This window comes from Felis catus, chromosome B4 (assembly GCF_018350175.1).
Source record: "Felis catus isolate Fca126 chromosome B4, F.catus_Fca126_mat1.0, whole genome shotgun sequence".
Classification (NCBI taxonomy): domain Eukaryota; kingdom Metazoa; phylum Chordata; class Mammalia; order Carnivora; family Felidae; genus Felis; species Felis catus.
This window is the reverse complement of record NC_058374.1, coordinates 131,273,680-131,298,866: the sequence shown is the minus strand read 5'-3', so window position 1 is coordinate 131,298,866 and position 25,187 is coordinate 131,273,680. Positions and strand designations below refer to the sequence as shown.

The window sequence follows — 25,187 nt, the reverse complement described above, 5'->3', positions numbered from 1 at the left end:
TGGGTCTCCCTCTCTCTCTGCCCCTCCCCGACTTGTGTTCTGTTTCTGTCTCTCAAAAACAAATACATGTAAAAAAAAAAAATTAAAAAAAGAAAAGAAAGAAAGAAAGTTCTCAGCACGAACATGACAACCGTGGCTGGGCTGACAGTCTCGAGCCCTTCCTATGCACCAGGCACTGCTCCAAGCTCTTCCCAGGTCGGGCTCTGCGCTCCAGGCCAGGAATCGCAACCTTGCAGGGCTTTTGTGTATCAGTTCAGGGTTGCTTCCTGTTGCGGATAACAGAGAGTTCAAGTCATGGTGGCTTGAACCAGACTGAGGCTTGCTTCTGTTTCACACAGAGGACGTCGGGAGGTAGGAGAGTCCAGAGGTGGTGGGGGACCCAGCAGTGTCGTCAGGGACCCAGGCTCCTTCTTTCTCTTAGTTTCACCAACTTTGGCACGCGGCTTCCGCCCTCAAAGTCGCCTCATGCTACAAAGTGGCTGCTGGACCTCCATCGTCACATCTGCTCTCTGGGGTGGTGGGTATAGACCGGCTGAGCGTTTCCCTCGGTCCCGCCTGACGACACCTGTTTCCCTCACTGGCCTCGCCTCACCGCAGGGGAGGCTGGGAAGTGGAACCTTTTGGCCGGGCACATTGCCACGTGAGTTCATTACTAACGTAAATGGGAGACAGGACACGAGAAGGGCACTTTGCCACCTCGGCCCCAGAGCACAGGAGTGTCCTATACACCCCAAAGTGAAGCCTGTGGCTTTTTTCAGGTGCTGTGACTGTTTCAGGCAAGACAGCTGGACAGGGTGAGGGGAAGGAGCCCTGCCTGCGAATGCCGGGACCCAGGCCCTTCGGGGCCTTGCTAGTTTGGGGGTTTTATCTCCCCCTCAGTGTCCTATGGTAGTTCCAGCTTTGGGGGAGGGGTTCTGCCAGGCAATGATGGCAGGGCAAGGGGGAGAGAGGAGAAGGCCGTCAAGCAGGGGCTCTGTGCCTTGCAGGTATGTTCTGGAAGGAACCATGATGACAGCAGTGATGGTATCGTTTAGCACTGGGCTGGAGGTCTGGATGGTCTACCTGGGAGGGCAGGATAGGAGTAGCCTGGAGTCTTGAGGATGTGGGTGGCCAGCAAATTGTAGCCTGTCTGGGAAGACCTCTTCACACTCCTCCAGGCCCATCCCCAGGCAGCCCAGGTCCAGGGACCAACTTCATGCGCCCTACCCCACCAATTTCTGCCAGGCCCTGAGAGGGGGTCACAAGGGTTGTGACAATCCAAGAGAACATTTCGCCTCTGTTTTCACACGGATCCTCCCCACAGACTGGGGAGGTTATTGGAGATTCTTTCCTTTTTACGGATGGGGAAACTGAGGCTGACTCAAAGCCACGCTGTGGCAGAGCTGGGCTGGGTCCTGGGTCCTTTGAGCGCCAAAGGGGGGGGGATGGTCTGAGTACATGTTTCAAATATAGTGTCTTTTCATTTTTTTACTGTTGCTGAAAAAATATTGAGGTATAATTCGCATCTAGGAAAGGAAAGTGCGGATTTTACTTGTACAGTTCAGTGAATTTTTACCTATGTTTGTGGAACATTCCCGGCACCCCAGAAGGCTTCTTACGCCCTTCCTAGTCACTAACCTTTCCTCTCTCAAAGAGCAACCACGATCCTGACCTCTATCCCCAGAGACTGGCTTTGCCTGTACTTATATTTCATCTAAACAGAGTCATGCAGATGTTCTCTTGCTTTTGACTTCTTGGACTTAGTGTGATACTTGTGAGATTCGTCCAGATTGTGGTATGCATATCTATAGTTGATTTTTTAAAAATTTTTTGACGTTTATTTATTTTTGAGAGAGAGAGACAGGAAGAGCACGAGTGGAGGAGGTGCAGAGAGAGAGGGAGACACAGAATCCGAAGCAGGCTCCAGGTCCTGAGCTGTCAGCACAGAGCCCGAAGCGGGGCTTGAACTCACGGACCATGAGATCATGACCTGAGCTGAAGTCGGATGCTTAACCAACTGAGCCACCCAGGAGCCCTGATTTTTTTTTTTTTTTAGTGCTAAGTAATATTCCACTGTGGGCTATGCCATCATTTGTCTATTCATTTATTCTGTTGATGGACAGTTGGGTGGTTTCCTGTCTGGAGCTATGAGTAAAGCTGCAGAAAGTATTCGTGTTCAAGTCTTTGTGTAGACAGATACATTCACTTCTTTTGGGCAGATACCCAGTTGCGGAATGGCTGGGTCATAGAATAGATATATGCACAACTTTGTAAGAAACTGTCAGGTTGAACCATTGCTACTCCCACTAGTTGCATATGAGAGTTGATCCTCGTCTCTCCTATATTTGATATTTTCAGTTTTCAATTGTGGTTGTTCCTGTGGGTGTGAATGATAGCTTGTGGTGGTTTTAGTCTGCATATCTCTCATGGCTGATAACATTGAGTGTCTTTTCATGTGGGTATGGGTGATTCTGAGATTTTCGTTTGTGAAATCCCACTTCATATCTTTTGCCTATTAAAAAAATGTTTTTTCTTATTAATTTGTAGGAGTTCTTTATATATGCTGCGTACTAGTCCTTTGTCAGATATATGTATTGAAATAGCTTTTCTGCATCTGTGAGTTGGCTTTTCTTTCTCTTAGTGGTGTCTTTTGATGACTATTACTCTTAATGGCAATGAACCACAACGTATCATTTCTCTTTTATGTTGTTTTGCAATGAAACCTTGGCTTCTCCAAGTGGAGTCTTTTTAACACGTGATTCCAACCTAGCCTTACCCCATCCATTTGCTCTCTCTGCCTCCTCATCTCCTATGAGGAGTGCCTCTCAGGAGCCAGGGGTGAGGAAGGCAGAGATGGGATAAAAGATCCGTGATGAAATGCAGGGTTAAAAGCCTGGATTACTCTCCTCCACAGGACAGGAGATTTGTGTCCCTCCCTCCCCCTTCCTACCCCCCCCCCCCCCCGTGCGGATTTGGGTTTATGCTGGGCTGCAAGATTAAAGCCAAAGAGATTAAAAGATTACCTCTGGCAGGGAAGGCAAATTCTGCCTCTTTGCTCCTGGAGTCAGTGGGGAAGGTTGGGGAGGAGGTCGCACACACTCCCCTCCCCGGGCCTTAGTTCCCAAGCGGTAAAGGGGGTGGGGCAGCTGAGCTGGGTAGTGAGCACTGACATCGGCTTCAGTTGTTCTCACCAGACTAGCAGTCCCAGCCTTGGCTGGTGATGTGTTAGACATGCAAACTCCTGGCCCCTCCCAGACCTACGGAGGAAGAAACCAGAAACCCTAGGGAGTGGGGATGAGAGGGCAGCAGTGTGGGTTTTAAAAGCCCTCCAGGGCATTCTGATGCACTCTTGGGTCTGTGTACCAGCATCTTTAATTACGGTAACAGTTGCTAAGGTTTAGAGCATTTGACTGTGGTCCTCGGTGACTCTTCTTTTTAAAAAGATTTTTTTTTAATTTATTTATTTTGAGAGAGAGAGAGAGGTGGGGAGGGGCAGAGAGAGAGGGGGAGAGAGAGAGAGAATCCCAAGCAGGCTCTGCACTGTCGGCGCGGAGCCCGGTGTGGGGCTCGAACTCACGAACCGTGAGATCGTGACCCGAGCTGAAACCCAGAGTCTGACTGACTAAGCCAGCCAGGCGCCCTCACCAGTGACTCTTCTAAAGGGTACGTGCCCACTCACCTACGATGGAGGTACTATTCCTCACTCCACTTTACCCAGAAGGAAACTGAGGCACAGAGAGGTGAAGCAGCTGCTCGGAGAGGCTGGCTCCAGAGGCTGAGCGGCTAACCACTGTTCGTGTGGTTTCGAATTCCCAGCGCTGTGCGCCCTGGACCTTTTCCGAAGTCCAGTGTCTTTATCAGCTGTTCCGAGGAGTGATAGCTCCAAAGGCCTGACCACCCTGGGGGGCCCCTGGCTCTCAAGGTTCTTTCCCGGGCGGCCCCCAGGGCCCGCTGAGTCTGCTTCGACCACGCAGGGGCACCTTCCCGCTTCCTCTTCCTGCGTCCTGGGGAGGTGGTGGCAGCTGGGAACCCCCTGGGCTGAGACCGAGGGAGGCGGGTGCTGTGAGCTGACCCCAGCTGCACTGTCCGCCGGACCCAGAGACAGAGGGCCCACGGCGCGCTCGGTGAAACTCATTCATGTCTCGGGTCATTTCCTCATTTGGTATTTAGTGATCCCAACCGGAGAGAAGCAGAGGCCAGAGGAAAGCCAGGCGCAGAGAGAAAGGGGAAGACGGGAGGAGGAAGCCCGTCCATTAATTTTACGAGTCTTCCTGTGAGTCCCCTCCTGCACGGGGGATGGTTGAAAATAACAACGCCGGAGCTGGCTGGCGAGGGATCAAGGAACAGCCAAGGCCCAGATGGGGTGGCTGATTTATGGGGGCAGCACTGGGGGGGTGAGCACGCCGGGTGGAGAGAGCAATCTATCACTGCTCCCTAGGAGAGCGGAAAGGCCCCCCACCGGCCTGGCCCTTACCGGGGTGCGGGGTGAGGGGTGCTGCAGGCCCGCCCTGCTCTCTGCCGGGTCATCAAGGCCCCTGCTCTCAGGGGGAGGCTTGGGGGCCCTCCTGCTCCCTCTTCCACTTCCCCCCCCCTCCAACTTTCTTGGGTCTAGAGCCCTTCAAACCTTTGGGTGGGTGGGGGCAAGGGTGGCTGCGAGGAGGAGGAAAGACGGCCGGATGTAACCTCGGACAAGTCCCTTCTCTGAGACTCAGCTTGTCTGTCAAACGGGGGCCTCGGCCCAGCCGGGCCAGCCTCGCAGGGCTGCTGTGGGGGTCAAGCGGTGTGGGCCGTGAGCTGCAAAGCTCCGTCCCACCCGAGACGAGTGTGAGGTTGGAATGAGGACCTTGCCTCCTAACCGCTGTGCTCCCGGGCGCGCGCTGGGCTCTGCGGGGGGAGATACGTGCGGGGCACGCGCACACAGGGGCCGCGACAGCCCAGAGTCTGTGTGTGCAGGCGCATCCACCTGTGCGCATGTATGAGGCTTCCAAAGCTATAGCTATATGCGTGGTGCCTCTGCGTGTGTGTGTGTGTGTGTGTGTGTGCATGTGCTACACTGATGGCCTGAGCTGCCCGTAATCCCTTTACTCCTGCCAGCTTGGGAGGACCCCTCGGGGGTAGCGGTGGGGGTGTGGTCGGGTGCTTCTGCCCAGGCCCCATCCAGCTGGTTATTTATTGATTAATTCTGCTGCCAGCTGATGGATGCCAAGCCTGTGCCGGGCGCAGGCCCTGGGCTGATTTACATAATTAAAAACCATCAGTAACGGAGCCAGGCCTCACCCGCCAACTGCTTCCTCTAGCGTGACAACAGGCTGAGCCTCCCTCCTCCCACCCCCACCCCGTCGTCCTCTGCACCCCCAGGCTTCCTCGCCTCCCTGACCCCCCCCCCCCCCCCCCCCCCGCTCTCCTGGCCTGCCCTGTGTCAGCCCGCCAGCCTGGGCCGCTCCGCGACAGCAGCCACTGCCCGGTCCGTGATGGAGGGATGGTGGCGTGCCACCATCACTGACTCCGAGGTTCTCTTAGTCGATGGTCGTCAGGCGCTTTGATGGAGAGTCTCAGATTATAAGATTCAGCTGTGATCCTCCAAGTATGTGATTTTTCAAGAGTCTATTACTCTATGTGACAAAGGGGAAAAAAATGTTTGCTCTCGGCAGTCCTGCCTGCCCTCGAGGAGGTGGGGCCGCTCTGGGGAGAGCCGCCAGGCTTTCCGGGGAGGCCGCCGTGGGGGGTGGGGGGTGTCAGCCACTGCTTTCCAGAAGGAGTGGTTCATCACCGCCAAAGGCTCCGGGCAGGGGTGGGTGTTGAGGAGTCTGGGCAGAAGGACGGAGGACCCAGGGACACCTGGGGAAGGGTCGGGAAGCTGTCCCCGGTAGACTCCGGCCCTCTGAGAGGGGCTTCGGAAAATACCGGATGCTGTGCCGTGTGTGACGTCAACCTCCTTGCCGGTGTTGCTTTCGGTGTCTTCGGGGAAGGCTCTCGGATTTAGAGAGGCCGTTTGGGGCGACCGGCGCGGGCTCCTCCAGCTCTCAGCTGTGTGACGTTGGGCAGTGACACAGCCTCTCTGAACTACAGTTGCCTTCTCACCTGTAAAACGGGGGTTGTCGTCAGGATTGGGTGTGAATCCGTGTGACGTGCTTAGTCAGGCCCGTGCTGAACTCTGCACGGACGGTGGCCGTTACTGCGTGGAGGTGCGTGTTTTGGGGGAGACCTTCAGCAGGCTGGTCGCACTTGGCGAGAGCAGAGACTCGTGGCGGGGCTGGGGACCCAACACAGGAGGGCTGGGTCTGCCTGTGTCTGCAGGCCGGCTCGCGGTGAGGCGGGTGTTCAGAGGACGTTTGTTGAATGAATGCCTGATTTTCTCTTCTCTCGGCCCGTCCCAGGCACGGTGCCGGCCGTCTGTCAGTTTAGGCAGGGTACGCGGGATGCGTGGCTTCTCGCAGGTGGGTCCCCGGGCCTTGCTCTCTCCTGTTCTACCTGCCCCCATGCTGTTCCACCAATCTCCGCCTCTTCTCCACGCCCACGGCCCGGCCCCGGCCACTTCGCCTCCAGCTGCCCTTCCTCCGGAGCAGTTTGGGGGAGACACAGCAGACTGACCCCACGCCCAGCACCGTGGCCTGGACGTGCGCCCACAGACCCTCTCACACAGCGCCACACATCTTAGTCTGAGCACGACAGGACCTTAGAAGCTCAGGTTTCTTTTTCTCTCTTTTCTTTCTTCACATTTTTTTAATGTTTATTTATTTTTGAGACAGAGAGAGAGAGAGAGAGAGAAAGAGACAGGGTGTGGCTGGGGAGGGGCAGAGAGAGAGAGAGAGAGAGAGGGAGACACGGAATCCAAAGCCGATTCCAGGCTCCGAGCTGTTGGCACAGAGCCGGACGCGGGGCTCGAACCCGTGAACTATGAGATCACGACCTGAGCCGAAATCAAGAGTCAGATGCTGACCCGACTGAGCCTCCCAGGCGCCACCAGCCGCTGGGTTTTCTGATCCAGACCCACAAAACTGAACACCCGCAGGGCAGTCTCGCTCCCCAGACTCCATAATGGCACAGGCGAACCACCAATCTTCGGTAATTAGGAAAAGATCTGTCGTAAATAAACAAAGCTAAATAAAATATGTGTATAGTCAACGGTAGAACGTAAGATCGGGCACCGGCTGTGGAAAACAGTTTGGCGATGCCTCCGAAAGGTAAGTGTAGAATTACCCCGGGATCTGGTGGTTCCGGTCCCGGGTATAGACCCAAAGGAATTCGAAAGAACTCTGAAGGCCGAGACTCACATGTGTAAACGTTATCAAGAGTATGAGATAAACAGGGTACCTGGGTGGCTCAGTCCGTTAAGCGTCCGACTTCGGCTCAGGTCGTGATCTCGCGGTCCGTGGGTTCGAGCCCCCGCGTCGGGGTCTGTGCCGATGGCTCGGAGCCCGGAGCCTGCTTCGGATTCTGTGTCCTCCCCCTCTCTCTGTTTCTCCCCTGCTTGCTCCCTGCCTCTGTCTCTCTCTCTCTCTCTCAGAAATAAACATTAAAAAATTTTTTTTTTAAGTATAAGACAAACACATACAATGGAATATTATTCAGCCTTAAAAAAGGAATAAAGTTCGGACCCGTGTTATCACAGGGATGAACCCGGAAGACATGATGCTAAGTGAAAAAGGAACCAGACCCCAAATGACAAATTCTGGAGGATTCCCCTTACGTGAGGCACCTAGACAAGGGCCTTCATGTCACTGGAAGGGATAAGTATGTTTGTAATTCTCCGTCTTTTATTGTTTTTATTTTTTAATTTTTTTTTTTAAATTTTTTTTTTCAACGTTTATTTATTTTTGGGACAGAGAGAGACAGAGCATGAACGGGGGAGGGGCAGAGAGAGAGGGAGACACAGAATCGGAAACAGGCTCCAGGCTCCGAGCCATCAGCCCATAGCCTGACACGGGGCTCGAACTCACGGACCGCGAGATCGTGACCTGGTTGAAGTCGGACGCTTAACCGACTGCGCCACCCAGGCGCCCCTATTTTTTAATTTTTAAAGAGAGAGAGAGAGAGAGGGAGGGAGAGAATCCCATACGATGCAAAGCTCGAACCCACAAAGCGTGAGATCATGACCTGAGCTGTTCCCATCCAGGCAGCTGTCGTCTCGACTTCACCATCGCTCGGCCACGGGTTGTGGGGCGGACGGGCACAAGCGCCTGGTGGCGGTCAGGTGGTCCCGGACCTGTGAGGATTGGACACAGCCCCTGAGCGGATGAAGAAGTGATGTCACAGGGCAGCCTCTCCCCGGCGCCGTCAGAAGAGAAGGCGCCGCGTTCAGCGCACTCGAGGGCTGGGATGTTGTCGGGCCAGCCGCCCGGGCCCCGCTTTGGTTGCATTTCACACCGGAAAGCATTCCTTCTTGTGCGGTGACAGCTCTTGGATGGGGCTTTTAATATGCTCGTTGCTGTGTCATCGATTTCTCCCCCTGAGCAGTGGAGAAAATCGCCCAGTGCTGGGACAGACTCAGGCCGTGGGGGAATCAAGAGATTTGTCCCACAGTCGGTCTTTCAAAACCCTGGTATCTTTTTATCAGATGTGAAAATGGGAATTTAGCCCCAAGGCGACAGAATCCGATTATCCCAGGCGCTGACTTGTATGGCCAACTCACGTTTCTTAAAATCAAAGGAATGGGTTACATTGGTTTTGTCGTGTCCACGGAGGAAGACTTTGAATCTTGTGCCCCATTTTAGTTTATTATCATTATTAAAAATACTAGTTATAAGGTTATAAAAATATTGTATGACACAGAATTATAAAATTTTTTCACGTTTATTTATTGTTGAGAGACAGGGACGGAGCACGAGTAGGGGAGGGGCAGAGAGAAAAGGAGACAAAATTCAAAACAGGCTCCAGGCTCTGAGCTGTCAGCCCAGAGCCCAACGCAGGGCTCGAACCCACGGACCATGAGATCACGACCTGAGCCGAAGTCGGACGCTTAACCGACTGCGCCACCCAGGCGCCCCATATTTTTATTATTTTTTAATGTTTATTTATTTTTGAGAGAGAGAACATGCGCCTGAGCCGTGGGGTGGGGAGCAGAGAGAGAGGGAGACGGAAGATCCAAAGCAGGCTCTGCATTGACAGCACGGAGCCCGACGCGGGGCTCGAACCCACGAACTGCGAGATCATGACCTGAGCCAAAGTCGGCTTGCACCTTCATTCGACAGTGAGAGTTGCTCAGGTTGGAAAGGCAGACTTTTGTTCGGCCCATCTCTGCTGACAGCTGGCTCAAAAGACGTCCACTCGGTGGCCTTGGCTTGATCGCGCTTGTGATTTTCTCGATTTCTCTCGGCAACAAATGAAGAGCAGGAAGCACATTGTCGCCTGCCAGCCGCTCGGTGCGAATACGCTGTGAGCGCTGGCATTCCCCAGCAGGTGCCTCCATCCACGTAGCTGGCACCCTTCCTTGCAGCCTACGTGGTGGCCGAGAGTCAGTCCTGATCTCAGCGGCCCCTTCCAGTCTGCGCCGTGGCTCGCGAAGTTATCATCGACGTAACCAAAAAACGCCCTCCTCTGCAGCACCCGTGTTGAGTAATTTATTTGGGGCTCAAAGACATTATGGAGGACATTTCCCTCACATAGGGGCAGATCAGGCTGCGGGTGTTGGAAAAACTCGAGCCACAGATGCTTTCGTAAATTAAAGATGTGTTCCTGAGGACACAGGTGTGCTATAACAAAAGTCTGAATAACCGTGACTGAGATAAGATAGAAAGGTACTTTTCTCCGAGACAACAGTCTCAGCACGACGGGACCCACGCTGATAGGTTGCAGGTTTTTATTGTATTACCTGCCTTCCTCAACCTGCAGGTGGCTCGCCTACCTGGTTTAAGATGGCTGCTCCAGCTCCTGCCATTGCAACCGCATTCCAGCCCCGGGGAAAAGGGCAGGAAAACAAAAGGAGAGGTACGCAGGAATAGGAAATGGCACCGCTTGTCTCTGCCCTCATTTCCTTGGCTAGAATCCCGTCACGGGGCCACGCCCGTCTGCACCGTCCACTGGGGGTCAACTGGGAAATAAAATGTAGCCTTTATCTGGGCATGTATCCAGGAAAGTTTCTATCTCTGCAGAAGAAAAAGAGAGAAGGGGGAGTAACTACCAGCAGGTATGTGCGAGAACTACCCATCTTCTCCGTCGTTGGCCACTAACTGTCCCGACCACGCCCGCACTCCCTGGAGTCTCACTGGATGAAAGATAACGTCATTGAACCTGCTCTCTCTGACTTGTCATTCACCGTGTGGCTGGGTCTGTAAATTTCCCGACAGCAGAACAGCTTCTACCTGGCTTTTCCACGAGGCGAGCGTCTTTGAATAACGCCTCTGTGCTCTTGGTCCCTTCTCTGCCTTTAGTGACGGAAGTCGTCAATTTCGTGCCAGAAATCTTTATTTTGTGCTCGCTCCGGAAACACTCCCGTGGGTTCCCAGAGCGACGCCTTGGTTGCTTCGTGGGGAAAAAGATGTGCCAACTTCAGAGGCTTGCCCCCGGGCACCTGGCCGGACAACGTGACATAAGAGACCCCACACTGGCCCGGGGTATGACGCGATCCCAGGTGCAGGTATTTAAGGGCTGTATTTCCTGTTTTTACTTTTCCTCTTTCCTTGGGCGAAATCCTACGCCTCCACACCAGCACATTCCACAGGCGTAATCAAATTCCTGTCCACAATCGATGGTTACGCCTTATTCTGAAGTGGAGAATTTTTGTTAATCCCTTCACCCCTACTTCAGTGTTTCAACAGACCATTTTGTATGACCGGCCCATTTTCGTCATGTGGGGCTATGATCCAACAGCAAACGCGTTTAAGTTCTTCCTGGGTGCCCAGCGCTGTTCCAAGTGCTTTGTGTGTATTGTGACCGGGTTTTTAAAAAATGTTTATTTATTTTCGAGAGAGAGAGAGCATGCGTCGGGGCGGGGCAGAGAGAGAGGGAGACACAGAATCGGAAACAGGCTCCAGGCTCTGAGCCATCAGCCCAGAGCCTGACGCGGGGCTCGAACTCATGGACCGCGAGATCGTGACCTGGCTGAAGTCAGATGCTTAACCGACTGCGCCACCCAGGCGCCCCAAGTGACCGGGTTTTTAAAAAATGTTTATTTTCGAGAGAGAGAGAGCATGCGTCAGGGCGGGGCAGAGAGAGAGGGAGACACAGAATCAGAAGCGGGCTCCAGGCTCCGAGCCGTCAGCACCGAGCCCGACGTGGGGCTCGAACTCCCGGACCGCGAGATCGTGACCTGGCTGAAGTCGGACGCTCAACCGACTGCGCCACCCAGGCGCCCCAAGGGCTGTGATTTCTAAGGCCAGGTACGAAAAGGCCACAGAGCTGCTGGCTCCCGGGACACTCGTTCTGGAAAAAGCCCAGCTGCCGTGATGGCTATAAAGCGCTTCGGTCACCGGCTCTAGCACGGCCGCCGAACTACGGCAGGCACCAGAGGCCAGCCGTGTGAGCCAGCCGCCCCGGACACGCCACACAGCCCCGCTGTGACTGCGACGGCCGCCCCAGATGGCATCTGACTGCACCCACATCGAAACCCCAAGCGAGAGTTGCCCGGCTGAGCCCTTCCGGGCTTCCTGCCCCACAAAACTGGGAGCAGAGTCAGACAGTGGTGGGTTTTTTTCCCCACCGCTGGAAGTTTTAAGCCAGAGTAGTAACCAAAGACACGGGGCTAATTCAGTCTCGAATGTTCGGATGAGGAAACTGAGCCCCAGAGAGATGCCATGAACTCCATGTGTTTTCCTGGCAGAGGTAAGAGACGCGTGCAGGCCGGCTGACGACTCTAATGTCCTGCCTCTTGACCACAAAGGGGTTGGGGAAGCAAAGTTAACAAGTGAGCAGGAATGGGGGCGCCCGGGGGGCTGAGTCGGTTGGGCGTCCGACTTCGGCTCGGGTCAGGATCTCGCGGTCCGTGAGTTCGAGCCCCGCGTCGGGTTCTGTCCTGAGCGCTCAGGAGCCTGGATCCCGCTTCGGATTCTGGGTCTCCCTCCCTCTCTCTCTCTGCCCCTGCCCCGCTCACGCTGTCTCTCTCGCTCTCAAAAATAAACATTAAAAAAAAATAATAATAATAAAATAAATAAAATGACACCAAAGGAGGAGTAAGGCGCGAAACGTAAAACTGGGCCAGCCAGGCTGACGAGCACCCGGTTGAGGGAAGGTTGGGACCCTTCGGACCCACCGTCACAGACCGACGGGCTTTGGGAGACACGTGGCCCTTTTGAAGAACCCAGCGATTTCCACAAAGATCCACAGTTAATTTCACGTTTCCAATTTGCAAAACCACAAGTGACTGAAATCCTTGCCACAGTTACTTTCTCCTCTAACGCCTGCGCCCTGCCTGGGGACGGCGGGGATTTCGACACCACACGAGGGAAGCCCTGACCCCACGACTCTTGGCATCTTAGACACGGGAGCTCGGAAGCTTCCCGACAGAAGATATTAAAGCCATAAAATTAAAGGACATCAGATCGAACGGTCGGGAGCACCTTGGAGTTCACCTCACCCAGCCTTCCGCCCAGGGCGAGACAAGGACAAATCACGTGAGGGCAGAACAGCCACGACGGCCCCAGCGGTGCCAAGGGATTAATGGCCAAAAGACCGTAGAGAAAATACGGCCATCAGATCGCCGGGTCAGGGTGGTCACGGAGGGCTGGGAACCGGCTCAGCTTCCTGGGCATGTGACCTGTGCCGTCACCCCCCACCTTGAGGGACCCCGCGCGTGGTGTCGGGTCCTGCCTCACCGTCCTGAAAGTCTTGATCGTTTTTGAACACGGGAAGGGGTTCCAGATTTTCGCTTGTCGCTGGGCCCTGCGAAGAATGTGGCTGGTCCGGCATGGAGTGGTCCGACGGCAGGTGCCGGAGTGAACATTTCGGGGGAGCAGGGCAGGCAGAGCCCGGGAGACAGAGAGCCCCAAAGCAGCTTGGGAGGAGGCCACTTGCCCAAGACCCCTCTTCAGGCGGCCGTATGCAAGAGACCGAACCCAGTCTTGTTGGAGGCTACCGCCCACGGTTTTATAAACACTTTGCTCTCCCGTCTCCCGCGACAGCCCTCGCACTTAAGCTGCCTTCCCTGTCCTCAGCCTTCTCTTCCCGGGAGCCTTCCCAGATTGCTGTGGCCTGGTCATACTTACCATTCCCTCCCCCCTTCATTTTTCCTACCTGGCTGAGCCCCTGTCTTTGTGCCAGGCTGTCTCCTTTCTCTGCCCCTGCTGGCTAGAGTCTCCGGGGGTCTCCTAGGCCCGTCCCCACAGGGCCTCACACCTGCAAGATGAATTTTTTGTTTTTGTTTTGAGTGAGAGAGAGAGTGCAAGCGGGGGAGAGGGGCAAAGGACGGCGAGAGAGAGCGAGAGAGGGAGAGAGAGAATCTCAAGCAGGCTCCATGCTGAGCAGGGCTCGATCCCACGACCCTGAGATCGCAACCTGAGGCGAAATCAGGGGTCAGATGCTCAAGCGACTGAGCTACCCAGGTGCCCCACAAGGAGAATTCTCGGTCTCTGTGTTCTTGCTGCAAGCCTCAAGAAGATTCCATGGTGAGCCCTTCTCACCTTCCCACGCCTAGAGCTGGGCTCCTGCCTCAGTTTCCCTGTCTAAAACTCCTGGGAACTGTGGGATAGTGGGAGCCAGACAGGACTGGTTCACAGTCTGTGTCACCACTCGTTCTAAAGCAAGCGAGCCGCTTAGCCCTTCCAAGCCTCAGTTTCCCCCTCTGTAAAATGGAGGTAAGGCCCCACCTTACCCAAGTGATCAAGGTTGGCATCGCCAGTCACGTGGATGTCGCGGACCCCCCAATAGACAGCGGGTGACAAGGGCGTCACAGCTCTGTGCTCTTCTCCCCGCCCCATGACCCACGGTGCGAGAAAACTGGCTAAGCCCCAGTTGAGGGACCTGCGACAGAACACCTGATCGGCACCCTTCAAAACTGCCAAGGTCATGAAAAGCAAGGGAAGAACGGGAACCCTCCGGGAGAGCAGAGAAGACTCCGGGGACGTGAGGACTGAATGCAATGTGGTCTTGGGGTCGGGATGCTGGAACAGAAGAAGGACGTCAGCGGACAGACGGGCGAATCTACGTGAAGTCCGGAGTTGGGGCCGCAGCAACCTACCAGGGCTAATTTCTTAATTTTGACAAACGTGCTGTGGTTACGTAAGACGTTAACGTCAGGAGAAGCGGGGGTGGGGGGTTGGGGGGGGGGAAGGTATACAGCAAAGCCCTCTGTGCTCCCTTTGCATTTTCCCCCCTCCAACTCTAAAATTATTCCCCAATAAGATGTTTATTAAACACACACAAAATCGGCCCTGCTGCTCTCGCTCGTGTCCGCCCAGGGTCCCTCCCTCCTCCAATTCTTCTGCTGACGGGCCCTCCCCTGGTGACAAGGGTGCGGATGCCTGACCCAGGCTGGGCCATTAACTTGCCCTCCTCGTCCTGGCCACAGCGATTGGTCCAGGGGGTAAGCAGGTGACCCACGCTGGGCCAATCAGAGTCCTCCCCTAGGATTGCTCAGTTTGGAAGGGGAAGCGAGGCTCTCCCTGTCTCCCCGTGAATCTGGGAGGCTGTCAGCCCGGGGCTGGGGGGACTCCGTCCCGAAAGAACTAAATGAGAGAGAGAGAGAGAGAGAGAGAGAGAGAGAGAGAGAGAGAGATGGAGAGAATGCTGATGGCATTCAAGATGGCCTCTCCCAGTCCTCCCCAGGCCGAGCCTCCCCAGTCTGCCCTGTTATGGGAGCCCATGTATTTCTCCTTTCCAGTTTAAGCCAGTGCAGCCTGGGCCCGGGGTTGGGTTTCTGTCACTGGCAACCAATGAGTCCTGACCAGTCCCTTCGCTTCATAGTCGCTTTATAGCAGCCGTGCTATAAATGGTGGTGGGGGGTGTTGGCACCCTCCCCAGGGATCCGGGGCCTGCCCAGAACGCAGCCTGCTTGGCTGTGGCCTTGACACGTGCCTTGTTCCCCTCCCGGCTCCCACACGGCCCCCTGACTTCACACATACCGTCCCACCCCCAGGCCCTGCGCAGGGGGGCCTCTTTCTCTCGGTGCTGGGGGCCGAAGTGTGGTGCTGGGGGCCGAAGCGTGCCGCTGTTAGGGCTCTGCCCCCATCACCCCCAAGGCACCCGGGAGGAGGAAACGGAACGGGGCCTCTGGCAGAAAATTCCCTCCGCTGAAATTCCCCACGCCGGCCTGGTCAGACCCAGGGAAACCCGGTGTATTTGGTGTCGGGGAGGCCAAGGCTTGTCTGGTGGTTGTGCTGGGGGTCAAATGGGGGTGCTGGGGGACCTGGTTCCACGGGTCCCAAGTGAGGAAGTGGTAGAGGGTCGGGGGGAAGCAGGAGATTTGGGGGAAGCTGGAGAGAAAGCCCCGGCAGAGCAATCCGAAGGATTTTCGTGGGTGAGCAAGGGCAGAAGATGCTCTTTTATCTGAGGTCTGGGCTGTGGTCCAGGAAGGGAGAGACACCACCAGGGAAATCCGGGGCGCGCGCAGAGCTTCTGCTGCCCGGGCGCCCGGACCTGGGCTGGGAAGGACCTTGCAGAGTCCCAGGAGGGACGAGACAGGGTCCTGGGTGGCCTTCCCGCGTCCCCGTTGTCCCCTGCCGTCCTGGCCATGTCATGCCTCTGTATCTTGTCCTTTCCAGGCGCCCTGCCTGCTTGCCCCTGTGCCCCCGTCAGGCTGGCAGGGAGCGGGGACAGCTTTTCCGTGTGCCAGTTTCCCCTAGCCCAGTGCCCCGCCCCTGGGCCCCAGGGCAGAAGTGAATTCACTCACCTTCCTGCCCTCCCAGACAGCCGCTTTCCTCCTCTGATGATGCTTCCTTCCCACCCTCATTTGTGCCCTCAGCCACGAACTTGATCATTTTCTTTCCCAAACGTTTTGTGACGTGTCTCCCGCGTGAGAGCTTCTGGGTGAACAGAGAGGAGGGACCCTCCCCTTGCCGTGTGGCAATGGTGGGGAGGGAAGGGGCTGGGTGCAGGATACACTTGGGAGGCAGAGCTGACAGGAGTTGTTGACGGATCCGGTTTGCGGGGAGCCCAGGCACCATCAAGGTGGCATCTGGGTTTGGGTCTGAGTAACTTGGTACGTCCCGTTTCCCACAGAGCCTTGGGGCCACACAGCTACTCTCTCGCCCACAGGGACCTCGAGACACCCAGATTTTAGGCTGAGAGAACATCAAGTATAAAGTCTAAGAACGGGACTACCAGCCTAAAATCCGCCCCCCCCCAATGCTGTGACTGCAACACGGTTCCATCAGCAGGAAAACCTGGGTGAATTGTGGTGTTGCTTTTCCTTCCCCGTGAAATCTTGGTCAAACTGCTCAGCATCTCTGAGCCTCATCAGTAAAATGGGCGTAGTAACAGTAAGCACCTCATAGGATTGTTGTCGCTGCTCACTGAGACTTCAAACTTAAAAAAAAAAAGTTTGTTTATTTTGAGAGAGGGGGAGGGAGAGAGAGAGCGTGTGCACAAGTTGGGGAGGGGCAGAGAGAAAGAGAGAGAGAGAGAGAGAGAGAGAGAGAGAGAGAGAATCCCAAGCAGGGGCCACACTGTCGCTGCCGGCCTGGTGCGGGGCTTGAACTCACGAACCGTGAGATCATGACCTGAGCCCAAGTCAGCCGCTTAACTGATTGAGCCCCCCCAGCTGCCCCCACGGAGACTTGAATTCATGGGGAACACTTGGCATCGAGCCTGAAAGACAGAGTAAATTTCCTCCCCCCCCCTCCCCTCCCATTTTGAGCCACGATTCTGATTCTAGGTAGAATGTGGCCAGGTTGCGGAAAACTCCAGATGCTAGTGTAAGGAGTTGGCACTCTACCCCGCGGAATCAGAGCCGGGAAGTTGTCGAGCAGGGAAAGAACGCGAAGAAAGCGGCCAGTCAGCGCCTCTCCGGTCCCTGCAGCCTCCCGCGCCTCGGAGCCCGGCGGCAGGTCAGTAGTGAGAAGCCTGGCCGCGAGGCCGGTGGCCTCCAGGTCCCAGGGGCCTCCGGCTGCCCCAGTTCCGGACCCAGGCATTGCCAGTGAGTCTACCCCCACCCCCAGCATCCCTCTGGGCAGAGCCAGATAGATGGCTTAATAATGCAGGCTGCCTGGCTGACCTGGTGGCCGCTGAGCCAGCTGAGACTCACATCCCTGCCCCCCACCCCCCTGCTCTGGCCGCAGGGCCCCGGCCTGAGGCTCCAGCAGAGTCCCTGGACGGCAGAATTCTGAAGCCCCATATAAGGGTGCTGGGACCCAAATAGCCCACACCTTGACAGTGTGGGTCTCAGCAGCCTCTGGCTAATGGGCAGCAGAAGTCAGAGGCACAGAGCCTGAACCTCCCCTCATCCCCTTCCGGCTCTTCCTGGTGGGGGGGGGGCGGTGTCTCAGAAATGACTCCTGGCACAGAAGGCTGGGGGGAGGTGATCTGTCACATGGAAGCAGACCCTACCTGGGGTGGAGCAGGCTGCCTGTCTGACCCTTGCACCACTGGGTGGGCCAGCTCAGGAGGGCCCTCCCAGAGCACTCTCCCTGTGCCTGGTGAGTGGCTGGGCACCCAGGGCACGGACCAGATGGGACACGGCTGAGCCAACCTCACTACCCAGGAACCTCAGCTCCAAGGCAGGCAGGCAGGGCGCCACCAGCACCCTTAGTGAACTTCCCTGAGAGACCTCCCATAATTGGATCGCTGGGTCAAAGGGTCTCCCCGTGAACGCTTCAAAATATCCCGTGGAGTGTGGCCTTGGCCCTCACAGGCCCCCTCTCAAGGGGCCCACACATCCAGCCGGCCTCTAGTCTAGACTCATCGGGAACTGTGTGTACATTCTTCATGCCCCATTAGCTTTGAGCTGCCCTTGATTCATGGATATGAGGACTCCAGACTCTCAGAACCATAGAATCCTATGGAATGCGGTCCTCCAGCTCTGATATCCACCTGCCAAATTCTGTTTTCACCTTTGCTAGTCTGGATGCAGAACTCTCCCCCTTTCCCCAAATATGGCTGATTGATCTCAACCCCACTGGCCGCCAAGATGGCTGCCGCTGGTACCTTCCTCCTGACATTCATGCCCTGTGTGGTTCTCTCCCACAACGACCAGGGCAGACCTGTGTAACCGACAGGAAATTGCAAACATTGAGAACGCGTAGCTTCTGAGTTTAGGTCATACAAGACATTGTGGCTTCCTCTTTGTTCTTGCTCTGGGGGGAAGCAGCCGCCATGCTGGGGGGATGCTTGAGCAGTCCTGGCGAGAGGTCCATGGGACGCAAACTGAGGCCTCCCGCCAACCACCAGCACTAACTCGTCAGCCACGGGGATGACCCACCTTAGCCGCAGATCCCCCAGCCCCAGTCCAGCCTTCAGATGAGTGCAGCCCCAGCAATGATTCAGTCTTCCGAGATTTCTCAAGCAAGAATCGCCCGGTCCCAAGTTCCTGACCACGGCCGCCGTGTGATAATAGCCGTTTCTTTTTTTCTTTTTTTTTTTTGCTGATGTAAGCCATTGAGTTTTGAGCCACTGAGTTGCACAGTAACAGATGACTAATATGATAAGCATGTAGACTTTTTAAAAAAAGTTTTTATTTATTTGAGAGAGAGAGACAGAGTGTGAGCGAGGGAGGGGTAGAGAGAGAGGGAGAGGGAATCCCGCAGAGCTGGACGAGGGGCTCAAACCCACAAACCGTGAGATCATGACCTGAGCTGAGACCAAGAGTCAGTCGCTCAACTGACTGAGCCACCCAGGTGCCCCAAGCATGTAGACTTTTCTAAAGCAAGTATGGAAGGTGGTTAGGGAGGTTGAAGCGGAAAAAGGAGGATTATATTGCACACTCCACAGGGAAATGACTTAAAAATCCCTTTGGGAAATGTGTGTGTTCTCCCAAATTCCTTCACAACCAAGGCTTCTCTGGGGGCTCTCCTGTATCTCACCTCCTGACCTGCGATTCCCAACTCCCGTCCCCCCCCCCCCCCAGCTCCTGACCTGTCACAGCAAAACAAAACATCTCTATGTAAAGGACTCCCCCGGGGTGCCTGGGTGGCTCCCTCGGTTAAGCATCCGTCTTCGGCTCAGGTCACGATCTCACGTTTCGTGAGTTCGAGTCCCACATCGGGCCCTGTGCTGACAGCTCAGAGCCTGGAGCCTGCTTCTGATTCTGTGTCTCCCTCTCTCTCTGCCCTTCCCCTGATCTCTCTCTCTCTTTCTCAAACATAAAGAAACATTGAAAAAAATTAAAAAAAAAAAAAAAAAAGACTCTCCTTCCTGAGAAGCTCGGTCTTCTTGTCTTCAGAGCCATTGGGATGGCTCCATGGTGGGCAAGGGGCAGAGGTTTTAGCAGGGGGGAAGCTTCAGTGTTTCCCTCCTGGGTTCCGTCTCTCCTCACTGGTTCTTGCCTCCGGTGATGGTAGCCTCCGTTCTCGCATCGGAGGCACAGCAGAAAATCTAAATTTTGGTCTGGATCCAAACCAGGAACGTGACACCCCATACACACTCTGGTGTCTGCGTGTTTCTCTGAAAGAATTGCTTAACCTAATTTTCTTAATCAACTCAACATGCCATGTGGACGGAGCGGAAAGCAATTCCTCTAAGTCCAAAGGGGTAGATCTTGCCGTTCAACCTGAAACAGCACAGGAAGCTTTTAGCCCGCGTGGGCTCCTCTTACTGCTCTCTTCTCCAAGCCCTGCAATAAGGGAAGAGCGTCCGGAAGACACGTCCTCGCGGTGACGCGGCCCGGGCGTTGGGGTCATTTGGACGTGAGCCACATCCGGTCGACTCGGGGGGGGGGGGGGAAAGGGGCCCTCGTTGGGGTGCGGTTAGAGGGCGCTTCCGACCACCTCTGGAAGATTCCAGAACAGGCAGGCAGGGATTCAGGACAGGGGTCCAGGCAGCCGGAAGTACCTGCCTCTCATCTGGCACTGAGGCTTCCGGGATGGTTCTGCTTTTGCTCGTTTTCCCCGTCCACGTTATCACTCCGCCGATGACTCAACTAGCCCTTGGGAGGCTGTCCGCGGCGGTAGGGAGGGAGGAAAATTCGGTGTGGGTGGGAGGGGAGAGTGAGAAGGCTTAGTAGTACGACGTGACGCGTGCTGTCATTCAGACCTACACACAGCGTTCCGGGAACCAGTGGAGGGAGAAGTAGCTTGGCCAGCTCCGCTTCGGGGTGGTCAGGGGAGGCTTCATAGAGGTGGTGGTCTGTGAGCAGCACCTGGTTAAAGACTGGAAGCAGACAGGTGGGGAGGCCATAGGAGAGGAGGAAAGGCTCCCAGGCTGAGGGAGGAGCAGCATCAAAAGCACAAATGGCGTGGAAAGCATGGGGTGAGAGTTTCATGGAATGTTCTGGAAAGGGCGGGTATTGGTGTTGCCGGGACCCGGAGCGCGCGTGGGGTGATACGGGAAGATGCTGGAGGGGGTCGGGAAAGGCCTGACTGCAGAGGGCTTTCTTGGGGCAAGTTAAGGAGTTTGGGGTTCCGCCCCTAGCAGGGAGGGCGCGCGGCTCGTCCTGTGTCTGCCCCCGAGGCAGACATCACCAGTTGATCATGACACTTCCTGCAGAGGGAGGACCCAGGCAGCTGCTGCCAATCATTGGCACTGTCCTGAGACAGGACACGCATGGCATCATTGCATGAGAGCTATTGGAGGGTGAGGAGGAGGGTTGTTGCAGGTGTCCAGGTGAAAATGGCAAGGCCTAACCTAGGACGGTGACCATGGGCACAGATGGGCATGTTGCTGCCCACATTTGTCTCAACCTTACCTGCCCACTTAGATTCTAGGCAGTCTCCTTATCATAACCCTGGCCAGGGGGCTCAGGGTGGTGTGTGTGTGTGTGTGAGAGAGAGAGAGAGAGAGAGAGAGAGAGAGAGAGAGAGGGAGAGAGAGCTATGGGCTCTATCTTAGCGAGGAGGTTGCTGTCTTTCTGGACCTGCACTATCCAACATGGGAAGCCACTAACCACATACGGCTATTCAAATCTAACTTAATAAAACAAAAATTAAAAATGCGGTTCTTCAGCCACGGCAGCCACAACCGCGAGCACTCAATAGCCACATGTGGTCAGTGACCACTCTTTTGGACAGTGCAGATATAACACTCCCACCATCACAGAAAATTCTACCAGACAGCGCTGGTCCGGAGAAGGCCCAATCGGGTGTCCAGAGAGCATGATCCGCCCCGCCCCTCGCTTAGCCCAGGCCAACTCCGTCTTCTATTTAGTGGCAGTGACTCAGTTAAGAGTTTGAAAGGCTTTCCGGTTTATGTCTGCCTAGTGAGGGCAATCCCCAGGGGGGAGAGTCTTAGAACACTTTGGAGCTCAAAAGCACCAGAGCTAAACCAGGCAGACCTGGAGGTCCCCAGGGGAAAGGGGGTGCTCACGTGGCGAGCCCAGCATCGTGCTGGGGACAGGGGGGGCTTTTGTCGTTCTCATCGAAGGGAAGCTGAGGCCCAGAGGGGGCTGTGACCTGCCCCTGGGCAAATGGCTGGGAAAGTCACAAAAGCAGAGCCGGAAGAGGCCGTGTGGCCGCCCGCTGCCTGGTATTCCTTGAGATCATGGCTCAGTCCCTTGAGCCCGAGCGGATTAGGTGGCCCTCGCCAGTGCCCACCTCTTGGGAAGTTTCTGCGCGTGAGAGCCGCGGTCACAGAAGAGGGAGCTCTCTGCAGTTTCGCGCTCTATCCGCCAGAGGGCGCAAGGGCCATTGTGTCTGCTCCCGAGGTGGGCGGGGCGGTGGGGAAAGATTCTTCCCCGGAGGACTTTGGGCTGGGACCCTGCTTGGCGCCCAGCCCTGTGCGGGGAACCTACGACGCGGTCCGTACAGCCCTTGCCCTCCAGGAGGGCTCAGTTTAGAGGGCACAGACAGCATAATGACTTGTTTGGATCTGCAGTGAGGGGCCTTGAAGGGTGGATAGGAGTGTGCTAGGCGGCCTGGAGTGCAGTCGCAGAGGGCAGTGGTGGTGGAACACGGTGTTGTCTCGGAGGTAACAGTGGCCTGCGTCCCAGCTCTGGTCCCCTCCTGGACCTGCTCTTGTGTTCTCAGTTGACAGGAGGGAGGAATTTCTGAACAGACGTTCTTTCTGCTCCAGTAATACCCAACTCCGTGGAGTTCCCTGCGCGCGCGCGCGCGCGCGCACACACACACACACACACACACACACACACACACACACACCACTGTTTCATGCCTCTGTGCCTTTGCACATACTGTTCCCACGGCCTCTCTACCTTCTTCAGCTGACCAGCTGCTACTCATCCGTCAAGATGCAGCGGAGGCAGTGGCTCCTTCCAGGGAGGTGCTGCCATTCCTGGCCTGGATGAGATGCTCCCGCTGCGCCTTCCTGCGGCCTGAACTTGACGTTCTGCTGTGCACCACCTGAGGACAGGCACTGGCGCATGCGGCCCCATAAAAGTGAGGGCGACGCAGAGCACCTGCTCCAGGCAGGGCTCCCGCGTTGGGTTTGTGGCTCCTGGGGGTCGAGAGAAGGCGCCTGCGTTTTCGTGTACGCGGGCCACGAGCCGAGTCTCCCCACCAGATGCCTGCGTGCCCAAGTGCAGGGGTACAGGCCCCGATGCCAGAGCTTGCTTTCTGCATCCGCCACCTCCTCCCTCTAGCTTCTACCCCCTGGCGGGTGGCACAGGTGTGCGGGGACGTTGGCCGGGAAGGGGTCGGGGCCTAAGAAGCGTCTAGGGGTGGGGGGTGGGGTGAAGGGTAGTGAGCGGCCGCCAAAACTCTTGCACAAGAGTAGAGATCTGGAGTCTAACCTAACACCGTCTCTGGAGTCAAGCTCGCCGTGTGACCTTGGGCGAGTCGCTCCTCTCCCCGAGCCTCAGTTGGCCCGCCCGTAAAATGGGAACGCGGCAGCGTCTCGGGTTGCCAGCCGCGGAGCACGGGGACGCGGCGGCCAGGACGAGGTGAGGAGGGGGGTCCTCCGGCGGAGGGGGGAGTCGGGGCCGCGGGCGCCCTCGGGCTGGCGCTGGGGGGCGCTGCGCACCTCGGGCGGCCCGCCCCGCGGCAAGTTTGCCTCCAGCTGTTGCATGCGCTGGCGAAGGCGGCGGCGGGACCCGGCGCCGGCGGGGTGAGCGGGGCCCGGGGGCCCGGGGCGGGGCCGGGGGCGCGCCGGGCAGGGGCCGGGAGCAGGCGGGGGGGGGGGGGCTCCGTGGTCCGCGCGGCCGCCGCCGCCTCCCGGGGCGCTGCAGCTGCGGCGTTGGAGCCGGGCGCGGCCCCCGCCCCGCGGCCGTGTGTCTGTGCGTGTGCGTGTGTCCGTGGAAGGATCCAGCCGGGAGAGGGGGCGGGCGGGGTCTCGCTGCGGAAAGGCCTGCGGAGGGCGCCGGACGCCGGGGCGGGCCAGGGCGGACGGACAGACAGCCGGCCGCGGCCCCTGACGCACGCTGCGCCCCGGCCCCCTCCCGGGCGGCGGGCCCCGCCGAGGCAGAGGCGCGGCGACGGGGAGGCGGGGGTGGCGGTGTCTGCGCGCACACGCCGGCTCGCAGACACACACACAGACACACACACACACACACACACACACGCACACGCACACGCGGGCCACGCCACAGACACACGACACGCACCGAGCCCCGGCCGGGCGCCGCGCACACTCGCACCCGCGCGCAGGCCCCGCAGCCGCCGCCGCCGCCGCCGCCGGAAGCGGCGCTCGGCCCGGATCCCGGCTGGGCTGGAGGTGAGTGAATCCCTCCGGATCCGAGAGCCCGCGGCCGCCGGAGGCGGTGAGAGTGAGGGCTGGGACCGGAGGGCACCCTTCCTCCGCCGGTGGGGGTGGGGCTTGCTGGGGGGGGGGGGGACCACAGCAGGGGGAGGATGAGACCGGGAAAGCCACCCCCAGGGGCTCCCGGGTCTGGGGATCGCCGCGAGACATCCCCCCCGCCCCCCGGGGGACCACCCTGTGCGGGCGAACTGGTGGCGGTGGACGGAGACGGGGTGGGAGGACGCGGAGGACGGTCGGTGAGGTGAGCATCTTTGGGGGGTGGTGCAGAGGCTTGATGGTGGACGGCTGTACCAGTCCGTGCCACACGGCACCTCTCTGCCTCCATCGTCGCGAATCGGGGACCCTAGCCCCCTTCTCTTACGGAGTGCCGCCGGGGTCGAGGGATTCGTGTTCGCAGCCGGTAAGGGGGGTTGGATTGGCGCTGCTCCAGGGGGAGGGGGACAGGGTGGGGCTTTACCCCCTTTACCCGCAGGAGGGCGGTGGATTTGGTAAGAGGACCAGGTTCGGGGAGTGGGGGTCCCCTGGGTGGGCGGGGACCCTTGCAAAAGCTTTGCCCCTTGTCTCCGCGGTGCTGGCGTGGGTCAAGCAGGGAGAGCAGGGAGCTGCCCCGGGGAAGCAGCAGAAATCGGCGTAGACTGCGCTCTGGCAGGGCTGGGGCCACTGCCGGGCTGCGTGTGTTTGTGAGTGTGTGTGTGTGTGTGTGTGTGTGTGTGTGTGTGTGGACTCCAGCAACTGGCAGAAGATGGGGGCAGGGGGGTGGGCGTGTTGGCTGGTGGGGCGGTGTGTGCACGTGGGGAGGGTGCTGCGTGCCCACAGGGCTGTGTGCGGGGATGGACCCTGCTCTGTCTGCACACACACACACACACACACACACACACACACACACTGTCCATAGCCCCAGCAGGATTTTCTTGGAATGTCTGGAGGGCGCAGGCTGGTGTGTGTGTGTGTGTGTGTGTGTGTGTGTGTGTGTGTGTGTGTGCGCGTGTGTGCGCGCGCACTCGGGAAGCGTGTGTCCAGGACAGGAGCGGCCACGGTGTGTCAGGCGTGCCCAAGGAGACAGACGAAAAACGAATGGTGGGTCTGGCCCTCGGCTTAGCTCAGGAGGATCGTTGTACTTGAGGGCACTTTCTGTAGCTTTGCACTCCGTCTGTCCTGTGCCCCTTCCATCCCCCCTCCCCCCCCCAACTCCTCCTGCCTCAGTGGCTACCTCTGGGGGGCACTGCCTCTTCCCCCTGCCGGGACACAGGTGTTGGACTGAGAGTGTGTGTGTGTGTGTGTGTGTGTGTGTGTGTGTGTGTGTGTCTGGGCTGCGGCTGTCGCTGTCAGCAGGCCAGGTTGTTGCAAGAGGAAAGCTGGGGGGGGGGTGAGGAGGGGGCTGCTAGCAACACCTGGAGGAATGTGGTGGAAGCTGCCAGCCCCTGGGCTGCCTGGTTTAGTTACTGAGGGACATTTTCATGTGGGGAGCCGCATCTTGGGGGGGGTTGCTGGGAGGATTTGCTTGTGTACGTGTGTGTGCGTGGCTCACGCACCTGTTC

General features: G+C 57.3%; 1 non-coding gene across 2 annotated transcripts in view; it reads left to right on the top strand.

The window, feature by feature from the left end:
- The window catches only part of ELFN2, a 70,635-nt gene that overhangs the window by 1,104 nt on the left and 44,344 nt on the right, over positions 1-25,187 (top strand). Inside the window, exon 1 of one of the 2 annotated variants that reach the window (XR_006601102.1) lies at positions 23,278-23,604. The exons of the other annotated variant lie outside the window; for it this stretch is intronic. This is a non-coding gene — a transcript (extracellular leucine rich repeat and fibronectin type III domain containing 2). Of the gene's footprint in view, positions 1-23,277; positions 23,605-25,187 lie in introns of those variants that run through there. 2 annotated transcript variants of the gene reach the window in all.